This window comes from Nannospalax galili, unplaced genomic scaffold (assembly GCF_000622305.1).
Source record: "Nannospalax galili isolate Female #2095 unplaced genomic scaffold, S.galili_v1.0 scaffold127, whole genome shotgun sequence".
NCBI classification, from domain to species: Eukaryota; Metazoa; Chordata; class Mammalia; order Rodentia; family Spalacidae; genus Nannospalax; species Nannospalax galili.
The window spans coordinates 1,476,182-1,496,004 of NW_008360326.1; positions in this window are offsets into that span (position 1 = coordinate 1,476,182).

Genomic DNA, 19,823 nt, shown 5'->3' on the forward strand with positions numbered 1-19,823 from the left:
AAGTAGTTTGGGCACTGTTGTAGAGAAAAACACCAACACCTATTACTTTTATTACCATCGAAATGAAATTTTGCTTTTAGAATTAAAATGTTTCTCTCTCTTTCCATCAGTGGAAACCACCGCCGTCTTCCTTGCCATGTGCTTTTTGTTCACACAAAGCTTTTGCGATGGCAGAAAGTAGCATTTCCAAATATGCCAACAGTTCCAGGCACAAACATAACAAGGTATATTAAGAAAAGAGCTGCTCCCTGAAGTCCAGAGTTTTCTCTTATTCCCTGAAATGATTATGATTTGAACAACGACTAAGGTGCGAAACCGAAGATAGGAGAAAAAGAATCATAATTTGTAAGACGCATAGAACAGAGTTGTACTAACAGTTATTACTTGGAAAATTCTTCTTTAGTAATGGAACTGATCTTGTTCAGGGTTTTTAGATTCTCAAATTGAAATAAGAACCTTATTATACAAAGAACATTACTATAAATTTCAGAAGGTTCTGATTTCAGTTTTTTATAAGCAATAAAGAGGGACAAACCCAATAAGTGATTTGAGTTTAATTTAAGACATTTGTCTCAAAAGGCGATGAGAAGGCTGTAGAAAGAGTGAATGTGGTCGAAGTATATTATATGCATGTATGAAACATCAACTAGGCTTCAAAAGATGGATCAGCATTTAAGAGCACTGGCTGATCTTGCAGGGGATCTGGGTTTGGTTCCCAGCACCCACTTGGTGATTAACATCCGTACTGGTAGTTCCATGAGATCTCATACCCTCTCCTGACCTCTGTGAGTGCTGAATACATGGTGTACTTCCATGTAGGCAAAACATTCATACACATAACAAAAATAAATGAAGTTTCAAAAAGATAGTGATCATATTCAGCTCTCCTATGGTCTCTTGTCTCTGCTGTGGGAGAGAATTGTGGGAACTCAAGGGCTAATCTTTGCTTAGTGCTTTGGAAAACTTAAGTCTATGCCCTAGAACCCTGGGTGGAGTAACACATTAGGGATGTTCATGGCTCTCAGACCCATCACCTCCTCACATCCTGTGGCTGTGTCAGAAAATATGGCTGAGTCAGACTATGTTGAAAGCTTCTGGAATATTAAGTGCAATATCTAAAGATGAAAATAACCTTCCACAATCATTTTTACTCTGAACTGTGTTGATTCTAAATGTATGATTCATTCACAGTAAAGCCAGATCATCTGCCTACATGTCTTTTGAGTCATTAGGAAAAAAAGTATTTATAAATATATATTTATATATAAATACATTTTTAGGGTATTCTATTTTTTTACCTTTTTGGCAGATGTAGTTAAACACAGTAAATTCAATTAAAAATATGTATATATGACCAGGCATGGTGGAGCATGCCTTTAATCCCAGCACTCAGGAGGCAGAGGCAGGTGGATCTCTGTGAGTTCAAGTCCAGCCTGGTCTACATAGTGAGTTTCAGGTCAGCTGGGGCTACAGGGAGACCCTATCTCAAGAAGACCAAAAAATGTATATACATATTTTTATATCAAATAGAGAGATAGTGATTCACATATATATATATAAACAACCATATATATATGCTATAAGACATCATTTAAAAATAGCTAATGATTCAGATATGCAGATGGTATAGGCCCACAATTATTCAGGACACTTGCTTTGAAATCTAAACTAACATGGGACATTACTTCATTCTTTTCTCTTTTGTTCATTATAAACTTGAGCTAATATGTCAATTATGAACAGTCTTCTAGAATCAAGAGGAATGTCAACAAATTTGTGCAGCTAATGAAAAGGCCAGTGTGTTTTTTGTTTGTTTTTAAATGGTTTTACTAATCGACCTATTGTTAGAATGTTTGTTGATTTAATACAAATTATTTCAAAAGGGTTTGGGAAAGATTTCAGGAAAAAAGCTCAACTTTCAGCAATGCGTCTAGATAAGCCAAATAGTTGATGTCACTCTCCACTTTTTATTCAAGAAAAGCTTTCTTTTGTTAAGTTCATGATCTCACGCCAACAAATCATTGTTTTCTGCCTTGCATGAATCAAGTTTTCAATATAGACATTGTGGCCACATTTCTTTCTCCTGTGGAGCTGGAGTCATAGAGGAAGAATTTATTAGTGAGGAATATTCTTCACTCGAGTTACCACAGCTTATCCTTGGATCTCAGGATCTCCTGGTATAGGTGTTTTAGTTTCCTGTTACAGGTAGCAAGATTGAGAAAGCACTCCATGGTTAGTTTAATTCCTCTAGCATCCTGCCTGGTGATGAGCTGGGGCAGAAGCCCAGCCACAAAAGCCCTCAAATAGGATTGTCTAACCAGCCAGGGCATAGACTCCCTGTCTACTCTCCAGCCATAATGATATCAATAAACCAGGAAGAGAATAATTCCAGGAGAAGAGGACTGAGCCAGGTCCTTAGGATCAACAAATTATGTAATTAGCATGGCTGAGTGAGCATCTGTTTCCAGGAATTAATGGCATTTTTCCCTGACTCAGTTAGTTTCTCTTAGAGTCTTTGATCTAGGAAAATTTAAGAAATAGATTATATGACGGCAAGAGAAGAAGTGAGGGGATTACTCCTATTTGGAAATTCCTACATATCTCTTCAGAACAAGGAAACAGCATATAACTAACACGTACAATCCTAAAGCCTACCCTAGTTTTCCATGTGCATCTACTTCCTTCTTTTCCCCTTCTCCTTCACCAGTTCTTAGGTTCCTAGTGATTTTTCAAAAAACTCTTCATTTTTGGAGCTCCAATATCTATTCTCTTCTGCTGAGTAATTGATGAAACCTTTGGCCAGGTGTGGTTGTACTGGCTCCTACTCAGTTCATCTGCTTCCACTATCACATCAGTCTGGTGTCATTTTTTGATATCTTCCATGCCCCATGAAAATCCATGAAGGGGTCTGGAGTTGTAGCTCAGTTACTAGACTGCTTGCCATTAATAGGCACAATGCCCTGGACTCAATCCCTGTGCTGGATAGCGCTGGTTGTCAACTTGACATACCTGGGTAGAGGGAGCCTCAGTTGGGGAATTGCCTCCATTGGACTGGCCTGTGGCCACACCTGTGGGACATTTTCTTGATTATTGAGCAATTTGGGAGGGCCCAGCCAACTGTGGGTGTTGCCACCCCTGGGTAGGTCGTTCTGTACTGTATAAGAAAGCAGGCTAAGCATGGGCCAGGGGAGCAAGCCAGTAAACATGTTCTTCCATGGCCTGTGCTTCAGCTCCTGCCTCCAAGTTCCTTCCCTGAGTTCCTCCTACCTTGGGCTCCCTCAGAGATGAACTGTGACCCAGGAGATGTAAGCTGAATAAACCCTTTCCTCCCAAAGTTGGTATTGGTCAGTTGGTATTTGTCATAGCAATGGAGAAACAAAGTAGGGCAACCCCCAATATCCCATTAAACCTAGGGTGTTGGTGCATACCTGTAATTCTAATCTGGGACCTGACTGTTGTTTAACTTACTGTTCATCTTGAATAAACATAATAGGATTTATCACCTTACAATTTAAAGGTTAAAGTTTTAAAAAAGAAAGAAAAACCAGCAATAGCAAAAAACCTGATGGTGGTGGCGAACAGAACAAATATAGGTAGAACAGTTTACAGATTAGGCTTTCTAATCTGGAATCCTAACATGACAATATAGGAAATGTATTTATCTTAGAGTATGTCCATAGCTCTGTTTCCTAAGATACCTCAACCATTTAAAACAGTCAAGGTCATCCTTGGCTGTATACTGACTTCAAAGGTAGCTTGAGCTGCACGAGATGCTGTTGAAAAAGAAAATCTGGGCTGGTGAGATGGCACAGCAGGTAAAGGCACTTGCTATCAAGCCTGATGATCTGAGTTCAATTTCTGGGACCCACATGTTGGAAGGAGAAATCTCATTCTGGAAAGTTGTCCTCTAACCTCCATACTTGCTCTAAGGCATGATCATCATGCACACACACACACACACACACACACACACACACAAATAATAATAATAAATGTGATAAGCAAATTTTAAATCCATATATAATAATTTCATGCCCTACAGTGGGTATTGTATAGACATGAATTCCCAGTCTGTGGCCAATCATTCAAAATCAAGACATAAATATATGGACTGTTTACCAGCTGTGCTTCTGTGAGGCCTCCCTACTACCTCATTCATTATTTCTCATATCCTTGCAGACACTAAAGGCTTTCCATTCCTCCAACCTGTGAGATGCCTTCCTTTAACATCTGGATATGCTGGGAGGAATTCTACAGATTCCTCTAATCCATATGGGGAAGCAACAACCTCTAGGCCAAATTAGTCCCGAAAATAGTCTTCCCTTGCTGTTCTCAAATATCTGTGCTTGGGATTTTCCTAGGGGGTTGCTATTTAGTTGATTCTTGTCTACAGTGTATTATATTCTATCACTAAGCTTTAGTTTAAGTCAACACCCAAAAATAGATCCCACTCCAAATATTTCCAGAAAACTCAGCCAAGCCTCTTTAGTTCATTCACATCTTTTCTCCCTCTTCCTTCTGCCCTAAGATACCTGGAATGCCAAGTCCATTTGAATTGCGTGTCCTTTATCCACCCTCTCTGACACGGTTCTTGGCCTGCTCCTTTCCAAGCTTGTATTCTTCAGTTAGCTCAGTTGACCAGTCTTCTTTCCTGAGCAATGTGTAACCATAGGTCTCAAGGGCTAGAAACTGGGGGTCATGGCTGAAAAGATAGGATGGCTGGTGGGGCACATGGGTAAAGCAGAGAAGTTTAGTTGTGGAAATCGTAATGAGAAAGAAGGCACCAAACCCCACCTTTTCCGAGATCTGAAATCTGCGTGAATACATATGAATATTGGTAGGTGTGATAACAGCACAGGTAACCTATTAGTTGTTGTGTGGCTTTTCCTGGGGAACAAACATCTGTTCACCTAAGATACAAAGGGACCCAACAGACCAAGAAGAGGACCAGTGAGCCTTTTCAGGTGACTTACAGGAGCATGGGCAACTCAAAGACAGCTACACTGCCAGGAAGTTCTACCCTAACAATGTCCATCTCACCAGCAGCTGCACCTTGGAGAGCCAACCCAGTCGTCTGTTTACCTCTTACATAATCTTGAGGCAGGTCTCCTGAGGATTTTGTGAAGCCCTTGTGAGCTTCATGAGCCTCCACCTTCCTCCATGATGGAAAAGTAACAGGTCAGATGATGAAGGTCTGCAGTCATCATAGCTGCTCTACCTCAAAACAGCTGTGCTCCTGTCCAACCCAGATAAACCAGCTTATATCAGTCTGTGTAAACAAGGAATGCTGTTAATGTTAATACTGATCATGAATGGTAGATAAATGGGAAGAAAAGGCTTACTTTTTAATTTGGTCTCAGCGGTACTGTGTCTTCAGATTAGGATCATTAGCATATTAAACATTAAGTGAATGTTCTCCTTCCTAAAATTTCAGGTTCATGAACTGGACCATTCTAGTTTTCTCCTGTCTCTCTGGTCTCTCCTGGTCAGATTTTCTGTTTTTCTTCTTTTCTGAACCTATGACTGCTGAGTTATTCTGACTCATTCCCGGTTTTCCTTTTCCTTTTGTTATATTTTCACCCTAAAAAGTTCTTTTGTTTACATGCATTCATACACTGACAATTTCTAATCTTCTAACTCCAGTCTAGACTTCTACACCTCAGTCTTGAATATCCAGTTGCTTACTGTTATCTCGAGTCAGATAACTCATCCAAAATGGAAATCTTGATTCTTTTCCTTGCCCCAAACCCACACCCATTAGCCCAATCTTTATCTCATAGTTCCTGTTTTAAGAAAAACAGCATTATTTCTATATAGTTACTAATGCCAGAAATATGGGAGTCATTCAAGGAAAAAATTGGATGAGTCTTCCTACAGAATATTTTTGCTCCTAATTTTCCATCTAGATTACTAAAATGCTTACCTAATCTGTATCCAAATTTCTTCTTTTAAAGGTTACCTCAAATCTCAACGTAGTTGCCAGACTGATCATCTTAATCAGTTGTGTACAGCTCTGACAAAATGCCTGATACTGGCTTGTTTAGAAAGAGCAGAAATTTTATTTCCTTATAGTACCAGAGGGTGGGAAGTCCAAAATCAAGGCAGTAGTATGTGGTGAGAGGGCTTTCTTGATGAATCATCTTGTGGCAGAAGGGCAAAAGGACAGCAAGAGAACCAGCACAAGGTGACCTTTTATACAGACTCCATGCTCTCAATAATGAACCCACTCCAACAATAATGGTACTAATCCATTCTTGAGGTCAGTGGCCCCACGACTCTTAACACTTCCCATCATGCTGTGCTTCCTTTAACCACAGCACTGGGAATCAAGTTTCTGATGTGTAAACAATTCTGGGGACACATTCAAAGACTTTTTGGGAGGGGGAGATTGACAGGGTCTCTCTAGTTCCAGCCCACCTGAAACTCACTATGTAGACCAGCCTGGTTTTGATCCCACAGAGATCTACCTGCCTCTGCCTCCCCTGCCTCTGCCACCTGGGATCAAAGGTGTGTGCACCACACCCAGCATTCAAATCGTAGACTTTAAAAAGAAAAGTTCATCTTACTGTTTGGCCTTCGTAGCCCAGACTGGCCTTGAACTTAGAATTCTCTTGCTTCTGTCTCCCAAACATCTAGAAGTAAAGATTTTTATTTATTTATTTTAAACAAAGGGTATCTCATGTAACTCTCGGCTAAAAATATTTTGACAGGCTGCCATTATATTCAATTCCAAATTTGTACTTATCATACAGAGTCACCCATAGCCAGGGCTCACTGAATCGCCTTTCCTCACCTAATACTAGTCACACCAGCCCCTGTCATTTTTGGCTGTCTGAAAGATTCTGCCCTTGCTTGGTCATGTGACTGAGTCTCTATTTGCAAGTTATCAGTTTCACTTAATCATTTATTTGTTTAGTGTTTGTTTTCCCACTGAAATGCAAAAAGTAGGGATGTTAATTCCCTAAAGGTATGAGGTACATATTCAACAAGTGCTTACTAAATAAATGAGAGAATGAATATCAAAGGTGTATAATAATATATGTAGAACAATAGTAAAAGCTAAAAATGGTAATTAATGATGACAGATAATCATTTACACCCATCATTTAGACATAATTTAATCGTAATTACATTTAATCTTCAATGTGCCAAATGAACTGTTTTTAATTTTATTTAATCAAAATATATATGTTATATGTGTATATATGACATACATACACTTAATTTTCATGTCTGTATAGTCTAATTCTCAAAGTTACTTAATCATGTCTGAAGCTCATTGGCTCTCAATTCTTAGAAAAAGAATGAGCACTTTATTTGGAAAAGTTTAAAGCCATTTTGGTAAATTTGCACATTTGCAATGTTAGCAAAAAGCTTACACTTTTATTGACCTGCTATCTTTACAGATTAGAGGCCTCAGCAGAATATTTATTAGTATGTAAATATTATGGCTGGTTAGCCTAGGGGTGATTATGAGAGCATTCCGTTTAAGTCTGAATACCAAGTCTTGCTCATATTGTGGCTTTTTAAATCTTTGTTTTCCATAAAATGAGGTTTGGTCCCAATTGTCCCAGAAGGAAGTGACCATACCCAATTGCATCTGCTTTTCTGTGAACTGAGAGACCTCAGCACAAAGCAAAGAGGATTTATGACACTGAACTGGCTAGTGCCAAGGTAGCAGCTGCAAGCAGCTAACTAAGGAGATGCGCTCTTCCATCCCTTTGCTCACTTAAATCCTTCTCCAAGGGCTAGCCTGATGGCTTAGTGGGTAAAGATGTTTGCTGCCAAGACTGACTGCCTAAATTCAATGCCGGGAACTACAAACAAATGCCCACAAATTGTCTCTGTGCGGTGTGTGTGCCTACAAACAGAAATGCACATAAATACATGTAATGATTATCACCGCGATGAACCCTTAAACAACTGTATCTGTTGGCATTTGGAACATTCTCTCATTGTTTTGAAATTTTAAATTTTTATTATTATTTGATATATTTTACTGAATTTTTGTGCATTTCATACATATTAATCATAATATTTAGACCCCTTCCCCCATCTGCACCCCTCCATAACCCCACCACCACCACTGGATTTCATGCATTCTGACATAAACGCTGAGGCCTATTGAGTCATTTGTAAGTTTGTGCTCCCAGATGGCCCTCAGTGTGAGTTCGTCCACTGGAGCCTGGTCAGCCTGTGTAGTGTCACTTCCTTAAAGAAGATCAACTCTCCCTCACTCAGCAGTGATCAGCTGCCAATAGTTCCTCAGCTAAAGTTGGGACTTCTTGCCCACTTCCACAGTTCCGTGCTGGATTTTTGTCCCAGTTGTGTTTGCACAGGCCTTGTGCATACTGTCACCACTGCTGAAGCTTCATAATGAGCAAGTTCCCAGAAGCCTGGAAAACTGTTTCCTTGTGGTCATCCACCACCCCTGGCTCTTACAATCTTTCCACCCCCTCCCTCTTTGGCAGTGGTCCCTGAGCCCTGGGTGGGTGATGTTTAATATAAGGTTAATATAAACAAACAACCCTGTTTATCGACATTTGGAACAGTCTCTCATTTTTACTAATTTAATTTTTGTTGCAACATCTGCTTAGGTTTGTTTAAGTAGTATATTTTACTTTTCTTTATAAGGAATCTTAAAATTAATGGTTGTATAGACTGTAAATGATTGATCATTGTAAAAGGCAATGATTTCTACTTTTTCTGAGACAAATACTTTCAGAGAAATCAACAAAAAAATGGGTTGTAACTTAAGACTTCTGTGATAGGAAGGCTTGATATCATTCATATTGCCAAGACAAGGGTAAAAATGGACTTTTGCTGCAAAATGCAGAACGTTCTAGTATAACCTCTGAAGGTATTAGTTAGCAGGCCTAGTCACTCAGGGTGACAACCTTTCCCACTGGAATAAGATTTCTGTATGGCTTTCTGGTTAATGTAATGTGTACAGGGTAGGCACATGATAAAATACTGCTCAGGGGGCTGGAGAGATGGCTCAATGGTAAGAACACTGGTTTTTTTTGCAGAAGACCTGGGTTTGATTCCCAGCACCCACGCGGCAACATGTCCGTAACTCCAGTTCCAGGGGATCCGACAGCCTCTTCTGTCCTCCATGGACATTGCACAACATGGGTGCATTTACCCAAATGCAGGCAACACACGCATACACATGAAATAAAAATAATGAAAAAAGTATTTAAAAAAAAAAAAAAACTGCTGAGGAGACTGGAGGAGCCAAGTTGAACTTCATCAAATTTTAGTGCCAGAATGTTGTTTTCAGAACAACATAAAGGCTTAAGAACTGGCCGGATAATTAAAACTTTTACCTTCATTCTAATTTGAATCTTAAATGAAACTAATTCTTGAACAGAGTCGTTCAAAAAATATACTCAAAGAAATAATCGTGTCTCCCAAGAAGCCACATGTAGTGATATTCAGAAAGCCCACAAAAGGTATATATGCACATAACGAGATGTTTCCTTTTTGCGACCTTATGTGGTTCTTTCTGTAAGCTTTGGAATGAAGAAGACTGATTCGGCAGCTTAATTTATCCTCATGAACAGCAGAATGCTAAAGCTAGATAGAATGGGCCCTCACACTCGTTAATCCACCCACATTTACTCTAAGAAGAAAGAAAGGTCAGGGAATGAAACTGAATCATCAAGGGGTCATGTGTACCTAGAAACGAGGTTAGCTTTAGAACCCTGCTCCCCAACCCCAGCTCAGTATTTTCCCAATCACAATGTACTTTCTCTTTGCAATTTTTCGGACTGAAGGAAGATATTTAGAGAAGAACTTGGAATAAAGAGAGCAAAGCGTATTGCCAGATGGGTTTGAAGAGGCGTTTTCCATATGTCTTTTAGACTTCCTCCATGGGGGTTCTGTGAACCCTAAAACTCAAGGTTCTCATTGTGTGTGATGAATTAACTCCCCAATACTGTGTATCTGCCCTGGCCCTAGTTCAGTACCATCCTTGGGAGACTTGGGGAAGCAGGCATTGAAGTCATTTCCTGTGTTCTGTGGTTGAGACCAGGGATGCCATTTTGAAAAGATCAGATCTCTAACACAGAAAACAGACTGGTAGTTGGTAGGCAGTAGCAACCAGAGGTAGAAGATTTGAAACAGCAAGAAAACAGCATGGTGTAGGGAGACAAGTGAGAAGACAGGCTCATGGCAATCTGAATCGTATGGGAAACCAGCTAGGCCACTTTAAGGTTATGCCACATGAGAAAGTGACGTGACTTTTACAAGCCTGACTTTCTTACTCTTTAAAATACGAATATGCCATAGTTCTCAGTATCCTTATAAAGAGGAAATAAGCTAACAAATAAAGCACCTGGCTCTCTATATAAAGTCGTGTGTGTGTGTGTGTGTGCACGTGTGTGTGTCCTTTAAATATATATATAGTAACAGTCTCATGTAGCCCATGCTGAACTTGAAATCAGTAAATAACCAAGGATGACCTTAAACCTCTGATCCTCCTGCCTCCTTCTCTAGAATGCTGGGATTACAGGTCCAGGACACTACACTGGGTTTATGTGTTCCCGGGGAACAAACCCAGTGTTTCATTCATGCTAGACGAGTACTTTACCAACTGAACTACATCCCCAGCACTGCTCCACACATATTTTAGATGCCATAGAGTGAACACATGGCTTTTGGGTAGACTTGGGCTTATATCCTGCCACTGCTGCTGGGTTTCTTAGGAAGGTATCCAAGATACCATAGACACTCAGTTAGAAGCCAGATTCTTCTCTTCTCCTGAACCCATTACATTCCATCCACTTGTTACATACAGTGATTCTCAAGCTGTAATGGGCACCAGCATCACCTGGAAGGCCTAACCTCTGAGGCAGTCGGCTGGGGTAGCATTGAATTCTTAGAAACTCTGTGATGCTGAGGTTGTTTGTGAAGTCACTTTGGCATTAACATAGATACAGAGCAATTACTTCTGGTTGCTGGAGGAACAGTCTTGAGCTCACTAAGCTCCCTTTTGGTTTCTGACTGAAAGCCCTATTCTGAGCCATCTTAATTTACTCTGACACTAATAGTAATAAACATGCCTGGCCTCTTCTCTCAGTTCAAAATTGCTTTTAGTTCTGTTTCCTTTCACGTACGACTTTAGAATACAGAGCTCATCTTGAAGTCAAAAAGAGCAAGAATATCACTAGGTCAATACTCCGTGACCCAGACAGTTCATCTCAAAAAGCTTAAGAACATATTTTCCAGTTCTAAACTTTTCTCAGATTTCTCATTGTTTCTTTTTACAGGTGAAAACTTTGGGTAGCCAAATAGTGAATTAAACATTGTGATCCAAATATGGTCCAACTGGCTCACAGTTTGGGATATACTCACTGAGGCCCAGCTTCAAACGTGAGCAGTTAGTTGCTCTTTGGTGTGCCAGTAGTAGCTTGAGGACATATTTGTTTTATCTGAGTTTCTTATTTCATTAATGATTGGTTGTTTTTCTTTATGGTATAGACTATTTTGTATCTCCAGAATGTAAATGTTGAGGCCCTCACATTCACTATAGCTATATTTGGTGATGGGACCTCAAAGGAAGTAACTGAAGTTAAGTGAGCTCAAATGGATGGGGTCCTGATCTGATGGGACTGACATCCTTATAAAAGGAGACATCGTGAGCTGAGTTTCTCTGTATGCACTAGAGCTAAGACAAAGTGAGGACATAGTAACACAGCAGCTGTCTGCAAGCCAGGAAAAGCACCGTCACCAGAACCTGACCAGGCTGGCACCCTGGTCTTGGTCTTCCAGACTCCAGAACTGTGAGAAAATAAAATTTTGCTATTTAAGCAGCCCATTCTATTTTTTTCTTTCTTTTTTTAAATGACAGTCAAAAACAGACTAATAAAATGTCTGTATGCTCTTAGCTTGGGGTATATTTTAAAAACCCTGAATTGGCTATTGTACCAGGCATCTTCCATTTGTTCCTGCAGATACTTCATCTTCCACAATTCCATCCACAGTTCTATCCTCCCACCTCCATTTATCCGAATTTTGGTTGCTCATCTGTTTTCTGTTAGAAAAACCAATAGGATCATCAACATTTTTTAGGTTGTGAGATTTTTGCATGAAAATAAATCTAAATTTTCAAGTTCCCATGAAAAAGTGCAAGATCTGGCAACAACGCTGGCAAGAGTAAGTTGGCCCTTCCTTTTCAGCCTGGGTGTTAACTCTCAAGTTTGGCATAGCTCCCTCCTGGCATGCTTCACTCGATTACTTTACCAGGCTGGCCCCTGCGGCCATCTAAGAATACCATCCCTGTTCCTCTTGAGATGAGAGGAAGGGCTAAAAGCCCAGATGCTCGGAAATCCCTTTTACTGGATGCTGTAGGTGTTGCTGGTAATGTCTCACTACAACCTTCCCCAAAGCATTGTCTCCAAGTGATTGAAGTCACTGCTTGGAAGTGCCCGGTAGAAATATATTAGAAAATGGCCCTCTCCATCCTTCATAGAGCAATCCTTAATCCTGACTAGCACAGACCATCTTCCAAGAATAGGTTTGCCTTCATTCCCCATAGCTAGCCCACTGTCTAATTTAATGACTTGGTATTTTAAATAATATTTCTTTGGATCAAGGGACTGACTCTATGGAAAAATGGATGCAATAGTGAACACATGACCATGGACTTAGTCTTACCACACAGTCTAGAAGTCACTGGTATGACAATATAATAGAGTGGCCTTTTGAAGGTATAGCCTAAGCATCAGCTTGAGGATGACTATGTCATTTTTGTATCACTATGACAAAAATACATGAAAGGAGCAACTAGGGAGGAAGGACCCATTCCTGCTCACAATTCAAGGGACAGTCCATGATGGAGGGGAAGGCGTGGCAGCAGGAGAGAATCCTAATTATGGCACTAAGAGTGTGGGGTAGATACCAAAGAACCAGGGCTGAGGTATAATCTGTAAGGTCTACACCCCATCAACCTACTTCCTACAGCTAGGACCTACCTTCTAAAGTTTCTATAACCTAACAAAAGAGCACCACCAGCTGAGGACCAAGTGTTTGAACCATGAGTGTGTGAGGACACTTCACATTCAAAGCATAGCAATGACATTTGTGAGACTCCTTTAGGATACAGCAGAGAAGTTCAATCAGTAGCTACGATTCGTCCTGTGCCTTTGATAGCTACAGCTTTAGGGATCTAGTCCCATATCGATAAAAGTAGAAATGAGCCCATTTATCATCACCTCCTGTGATCAATTCGAGCAATTTTTTCCTGATTCCTAGAGGAGAAATGCTTTCTCCAGAGGGACACTATGAGAGCCACACTAACCTAAGGGTTTGGTTGTAACCTGGTCGCTTCTTATGCCAGAAGATCAGTAGGCAGAAAAGGAGTTCATATCCTGTTGGGGTAAATTGTCCCTGATTATTGTAAGGAGGTGTATTAGTTCCTTTTCCTAATGCTGTGATAAAATACCATGAAAGAGGGAACTTAAGGGAAAAAGGGTTGATTTTTACTCACAGTTCAAGGTACAGTGCATCTTGGTGAAGAGGTCCTGGCAGCAGGAGCTTGAAGCAGCTGGTCACATCTCATCTATAATTAGGAAACAAAGAGGGATCAACGCATATGTGTTACCCAGCTTCCTCTCTGCTTATACTGCTCTTGATGCCAGGGAATGGTCCCAACCACAATTAAGGTGGGTCTTCCCACCTTAATTACCCTAATCAAGAGAATCCCCCATCATGCCCAGGATTCTGTCAAGTTGACAACCAGTGCTGTTACAGGAGGTAAGATGGCTGCTGGATGACACAGGTAAGGAGGAATATGGGCAGATCTTGGCTGCCTCTTGGGCCGTCCTTTTGTGCTCTCAGACCCCATTTTACTATGTCCAGCTACTTTGACCATGACCCCCAAATGGTACAATAATTTCGACTCAGGACTCCTAGGAAGCAAGTTCTGGATCATCTGAAAGTTTCTTCTGCATAAGAGCTTCATCATGACTCAGGCTAATTTTTTAGATTACCTTAAAACAATCTTATATTGCAATTATTGTCCCTAATGCTATATTAAAGCTTTCCTTTTCTTATTCAAGCCACCTAGGCCAGCAAGTCAGAAGTGAAAGGAATCAAGAATGGGCATTACAGGAGGGAGATAATGAATATATTTTATAATCCTAGAGCCAAACATAGCAGTGGGTCTGTAATCCATTCCACAAACCTCTTCCTTCTAAATTTTCTTGTAAGCCCATGGGTGATAGCTGTGATAAGCTGGAAAAGAGAAGGAAGTGAAATTTAACATCATAGAAGATGGACTGGAGTGGGTTCTGCCAATGCCCTATTCAGATGAACACTTTACTAGTTGCTGTGATACTGGTACCAATGGGTCACACCTGAAGTCTTCACCAAAGTTTGCCCATGGATAATAGGAGCAGCCTCCTGAGAGGCACTAGGAGTTATATCCCCACATTCTGCACCCCCCTCAGAGTGGCACAGTGACACAAAAGTCCTACTCCTTTGCCTCAAGGTAGAATAGACTGTAGAATACCAATTACTCTCCAGAGCTCCTTTCAAGAGCAGGAGATTAGCCCTAAAACCCATCCTCACTTAGCTTCTCGTCTGTTGTGGTTTGAATCTAAAATGTTGCTTGTTCTCCAGCTGGTAGGGCTATTTGGGTAGGCTGTGGAACCTTTAGAAGGTGAGGCCCAGCTGGTGAAAGTAAGTCATTAGGGGTAGACTCTGAAGGTTATACCTGGACCCACATTCCTGCTGCTCTCTTTGCCTCCTGGTCCACTGGGATGTGAACAGCCTCTACCACACTCTATTGCCATAAAGCCTTCCTGTTCATGAGTACTAAAACCTTCTGAAATATGAGACAAAATAATTCTTTTCTCCCTTAAGTTGTTTTTATCAGGTACTGTTGTCACGGTGATGGCAAAGAAACAAATATATCCCTGCCTTGCCTTCCTTCCTTTACTGCCTCAAAAATGTCTCCTGAAAGCATGGCCTTCATTATTTGCACAAAGATTCCCCAGCTCAGACTCTTTTCTAGGTTGTCTTTAGACAGTCTTCTGCCCTAGATTGTCCTCTTTCTGATGCTGTATTAAAACTTAAAATTCCCTATTAGCTAATACCTGAAGGACAGTAATGCCACTTTGCGAGAGATGAGTTTATGGGTACAGAAGACTCTCCATGCTATGTTTTGTATTGCATTAGGAATTTTTTACAAAGATCCCAAGGTCCTATGTATATTGAAATCCTGGAAGACCTACAAAGCTCTAGGAACAGGGCTAGAGAGATGGCTCAGTGGTTAAGAGCTCTTACTGCTCTTGCAGAGGACCTGGGTTTGGTTCCCAGTACCCACATGGTAGCTCACAACCACCTGTAACTCCAGGGGAATCCATAGGCTCACACACAGACACATAATAATAAATAAACTTGTAAAAAATCATAGGAACAGGGGAAAGAGAGCTATACAAAGAACTATGGGAATAAAGGAGGAAAAAAATCTCTAGACACACTTAAAAAAAAAGAGCCTTTTTATTTTTTATTTTTTGGTCTTTTTGAGACAGGGTCTCCCTATAACCCCAGCTGGCCTGGAACTCACTATGTAGACCAGGCTGGCCTTGAACTTATAGAGATCCACCTGTCCCTGTCCCCCGAGTGCTGGAATTAAAGGCATGCACCACCACACCTGACTAAAGCACAGAAGGAACCCTACGAGAGTGGAAGAAGGCCCTTCCAGAAGCAATATAGTTGTTAAATGAAAATCCCAGTGCCAGAGGTGAGTTGCCCTCCTATGAGCTGTTGGTCTGAGGGGCCCTAGAGGTCTCCAAAACAATAAAGGCCATTGCCAATATTGTTGGTTGTACACCGGAAGTGGATGGAGGGACCCTATTGCTGAAGACACTGCTTGATGTGAGTGTAGGAGAGGGAGAAATCAAACTTGGACTAAGTTTGAAACTCCTTGCCACTAGATGGGTGACTTTCATGTCACCAAAAGGCGATATGCAGATGACTTGGGGAGAATCGTCCCCTATAATTCTGCTTAACAATGGACCCTGTGTGTTGTACTATCAACATACCAAACAAGATGTCCCTGCTGGTGCAATAGTGGAATGTCTAGTGTATGTACAACCAGCAAATTTTCAATAGGATATAATGCCAGCTCCTAGGAGTGGAACACACATCTGGTAGACATGACCACCCTCCTGTGGCAGGGGAGAATACAGGCCCCAGTGGGAAGCCACTGCAATTGTTTTGTTAGATGGATGTGATGCACCTGCTAAAGTACCAACCAAGCATTTGTGTTTACACCCATAGGTTAAGTTATTATAGCAGCCACTGTGTAGATATTCTTGCTTCTTGCTGTTTGTGTTTTTTATAGTAGATGGAATCCCACTGAAATGGACCAACAGCCCATGGAAAACTGATGATGCAGAGACCTGAAAGTTCAGTGCCTTGCCACAATAGGAGGAAGGTCATCCCACACCTACCATCCCCTCCAAGGCTTAGGGACTTTTTCAGAAAAGGTTGGAGGAAAGAATGTAAGAGCTGGAGGAAGGGGTGGAGTGTTAACTGGAAGTGTATTCTGACCCTTATGCTGGCAAGCTATAGTCACACCTCCTTCCCATGCTCATCAGGAGTCAAGGGGGAAGTCAATTACCCCTCCCACCCAATCAGTCAACCTTAGCTGTATGTCGGGGAGGGGCTAATGATTTATAAGCCAAGAATGCCAGGAGGCACCTCTCCACCATTTTCTGTGGCTGTTGGGAAGCCACAGGATCTATATTTGAGTGTGGACTTTCCAGTGCAGCCGTAAATGGGGGGGCACCCACTCCTCTGTAAATAACCCCCCACCCTATGCTCTGTTAAAAAAAAAAGAAAAAGAAAGAAAGAAAATGATAGGTGTTTGGATGGATAGATGAGAGGGATCTGACTAGACTGCAAGTAGATAGACTTGCACTGGGGAATGTCTGGGGACACTGACTTGACACAGTGGACCTTAACACCCAGGACAGAGGATATGGATTCCAGTGGGGGGCTATGGGAGGGTGCTGGTGGGAAAAGGGCTATAAAGATGATTCTGATTGTTTGAGATATTCTGTATGAAATACAACAAAATCTAATAAAAACGAATTTTAAATAATTGTAGGAACAGAGTTCCTCCTCATGCTCACAAAATGAAAAAGAATGGGGCTGGCAAGAATAGTTAAGAGCACTGGCTGCTCTTGCAGAGGACCCGAGTTCAGTTCTCAGCACCTACAAGGCAGCTAACAACCATCCGTAGCTTCATTTCAGGGGTTCTTCTGACCACTACAGGTATTGTACAACACAGATGAACTTACATACATGCACGAAATACACTCATCACACATAAAATAAAAATAATAAAATATTTAAAATAAAAAATAAACAAAACAAAGAAGGTTCAGCTAGTTATCCAGCAGTCTGGATGCATTCTCCATAAATACCAGGCAGAGATGTTTTTATACTATAATTGAGTTTTCTTTTTTGTAGATGAAAATATTTCATTTGTATATATTAGTCATACAAAATGATGGGTGATATTTTCTTTAGTTTATTTAAATTTTATGTGTATGAGTGTATTGCCTGTATGTATAAGTATACCCATGTCACACAATGCCTGCCTATAGTTTAGTTCATTATTTATTCTTTCTACCATAAGTATATTTCTAAACTTTTATGTGAAGTGAGAAGCATGTTAGAGTTCCACACACATATAGATGAGTAACTTAGGGCCCTTGGAATAGGTAACAGCCTGAACAGGAGATGGTCCATAAAAATGTCTGTATTATGACCTTATCAGGTGGTTATTATGGGATGAATCTCTCCTTATCAATTTCATGTGTTAAAGCCTTAGCCCTCAGCACTTCAAAATATGACTCTAATTGAAGACAGGACATTTAATGGTGTAATTTGGTTAAATAAAGTCTTATGATGAGCATGATCCCAATCTGACAAATGTGTGGTTAGAGAGGAAAGACCATGTAAGAACCCAGCAAGAAGAAGTCATCTGCGGATAAGAGTGAGAGGCATCAATAAAACTAAGCCTTCCTGAACCTTAGCCTTGAATTTCCAGTGTCCAAAACAGTGAAGAAATATTTTGGTTTTGTGAGATATCCTGCCTGTGGTGTATGGTTATGGCAATCCTGTTGAACTAACACCGTAGCATGGTAGGGAAAGCTCATCACTGAAGGCCACAAATCTGAATCTGATTTGCAAGAGGACCATAACCTTGAGGACGTTGTTCAAACTCTCTGAACTTCAGACTTCTCATTTGTAAATTGGGAATAAAAATGACCACCTGCCAAAGTTTTCTTGAGGAACAAATTAATCTATGCAAGCAGTGCCTGGCATAAAGTAAGCTCTCAAGTTCTGCCTCTTATGTGATCTTGAATATGTTACCTAAAACTCTAAGCCACAGATCCTTCATCTAAAACACTTGGAATACATTAAGGGTTCAGTACATGCTTGTTCTTTTGAGGATTCTGGTTACAGATATTGTTTCAGTTTATTCTTATAAAGCTGTGTGTGGACAGCATTTTTTGTTGGGGAATGGTGACAAGTGACGAGTCTAATACTATTAAGGTGTTATCACAGCATTAATGTTTCAATTCCTAACTCTTAACACATGATCAGAGTATTCTTTCTGTGGAAGAAACACCAAACTAGAGAATCCAGGAGAAAGCTTTGCCACCAGGCTGGAATAGCAGCGATTAATATGTTTATCCTCACAGAATCAGTATAAAATCTAGTTAGAAAACTCCTGATCACTACAGGGAAACAGGAGTAAAAGACCTGAAACAAATTCCATATACTCCCTTCCACCTAAGCATAAAAACCACCAATAATTCAGGAAGGATGGCATATGCTAGACCCCAATAGTGCAGGCTCCTGTTGCTAGAGTACTTTTGGGAAAGTGCCATGCCTTAGGCTAAGCTCAAGGGTCCGAATACTCTGAGAGCTGTAACACTAGCCACTGAAGGAGTCGAGGGTCCCAGTGCCTATGGATGGTTCAGGAGCTACAACACTACCAGATGTCACCTGCTGTTACCATCCGCTGTTACCAGAAGACAAGGATTACAACAGTTGCCAAGTATCACAATTACTATGATTCAAGCTTAGAATATTAAGCTGCCAACCTGAGTGCCTATAACCCTAAGCCTCTGGCTTCTAAACCCAGTAGCAACAGCCCCTTAGCTCTCAGGAATCGAGATGTCAACCTCTGGGTCTGCTAGTCCAGTTCTTTGGGCATTCAAGGCCCAGGAACTGCCAACAGTAGGGTAACCTCTCCTCACCTACTCATGACTTCTATCTAAGCACAGCAGGACTTTAACCAACTCATGAGTAACATTAGGACTGTGGACCATGATTCAAGAAAAATGGAGCAGAGCCTCAAAATAGCTTTCTCGCCTTCTTCATCCACAAAAAGAAATGATCTATTATTTTTTTTACCACCCTTCATAGATGACTATGACTAGAATTCAAGTTCTTTTAAAAAATGATTGCAGGTGGGCTTGTTGGCACATGCCTATAATCCTATCACTCGGGAGGCAGAAGCAGAAGGATTGGCATAAACTCGAGACCAGCTTGGTCTATATAATGAATTCCAGGCCAGTCAAGGTTATGTGAGAACCTGTTTCAAAAAACAAAGAGCAAAACAAAAGATTGCAAAATAAACTGGCATTTTTATTTTTTAGAATAATCACATTTGGAAGTAACATATATTAGTTTGAATATATAGATTTCTAGATAAAATGATTATCATTATATTCATTAGTTAAGCTCCTCTCTCTCTCTCTCTCTCTCTCTCTCTCTCTCTCTCTCTCTCT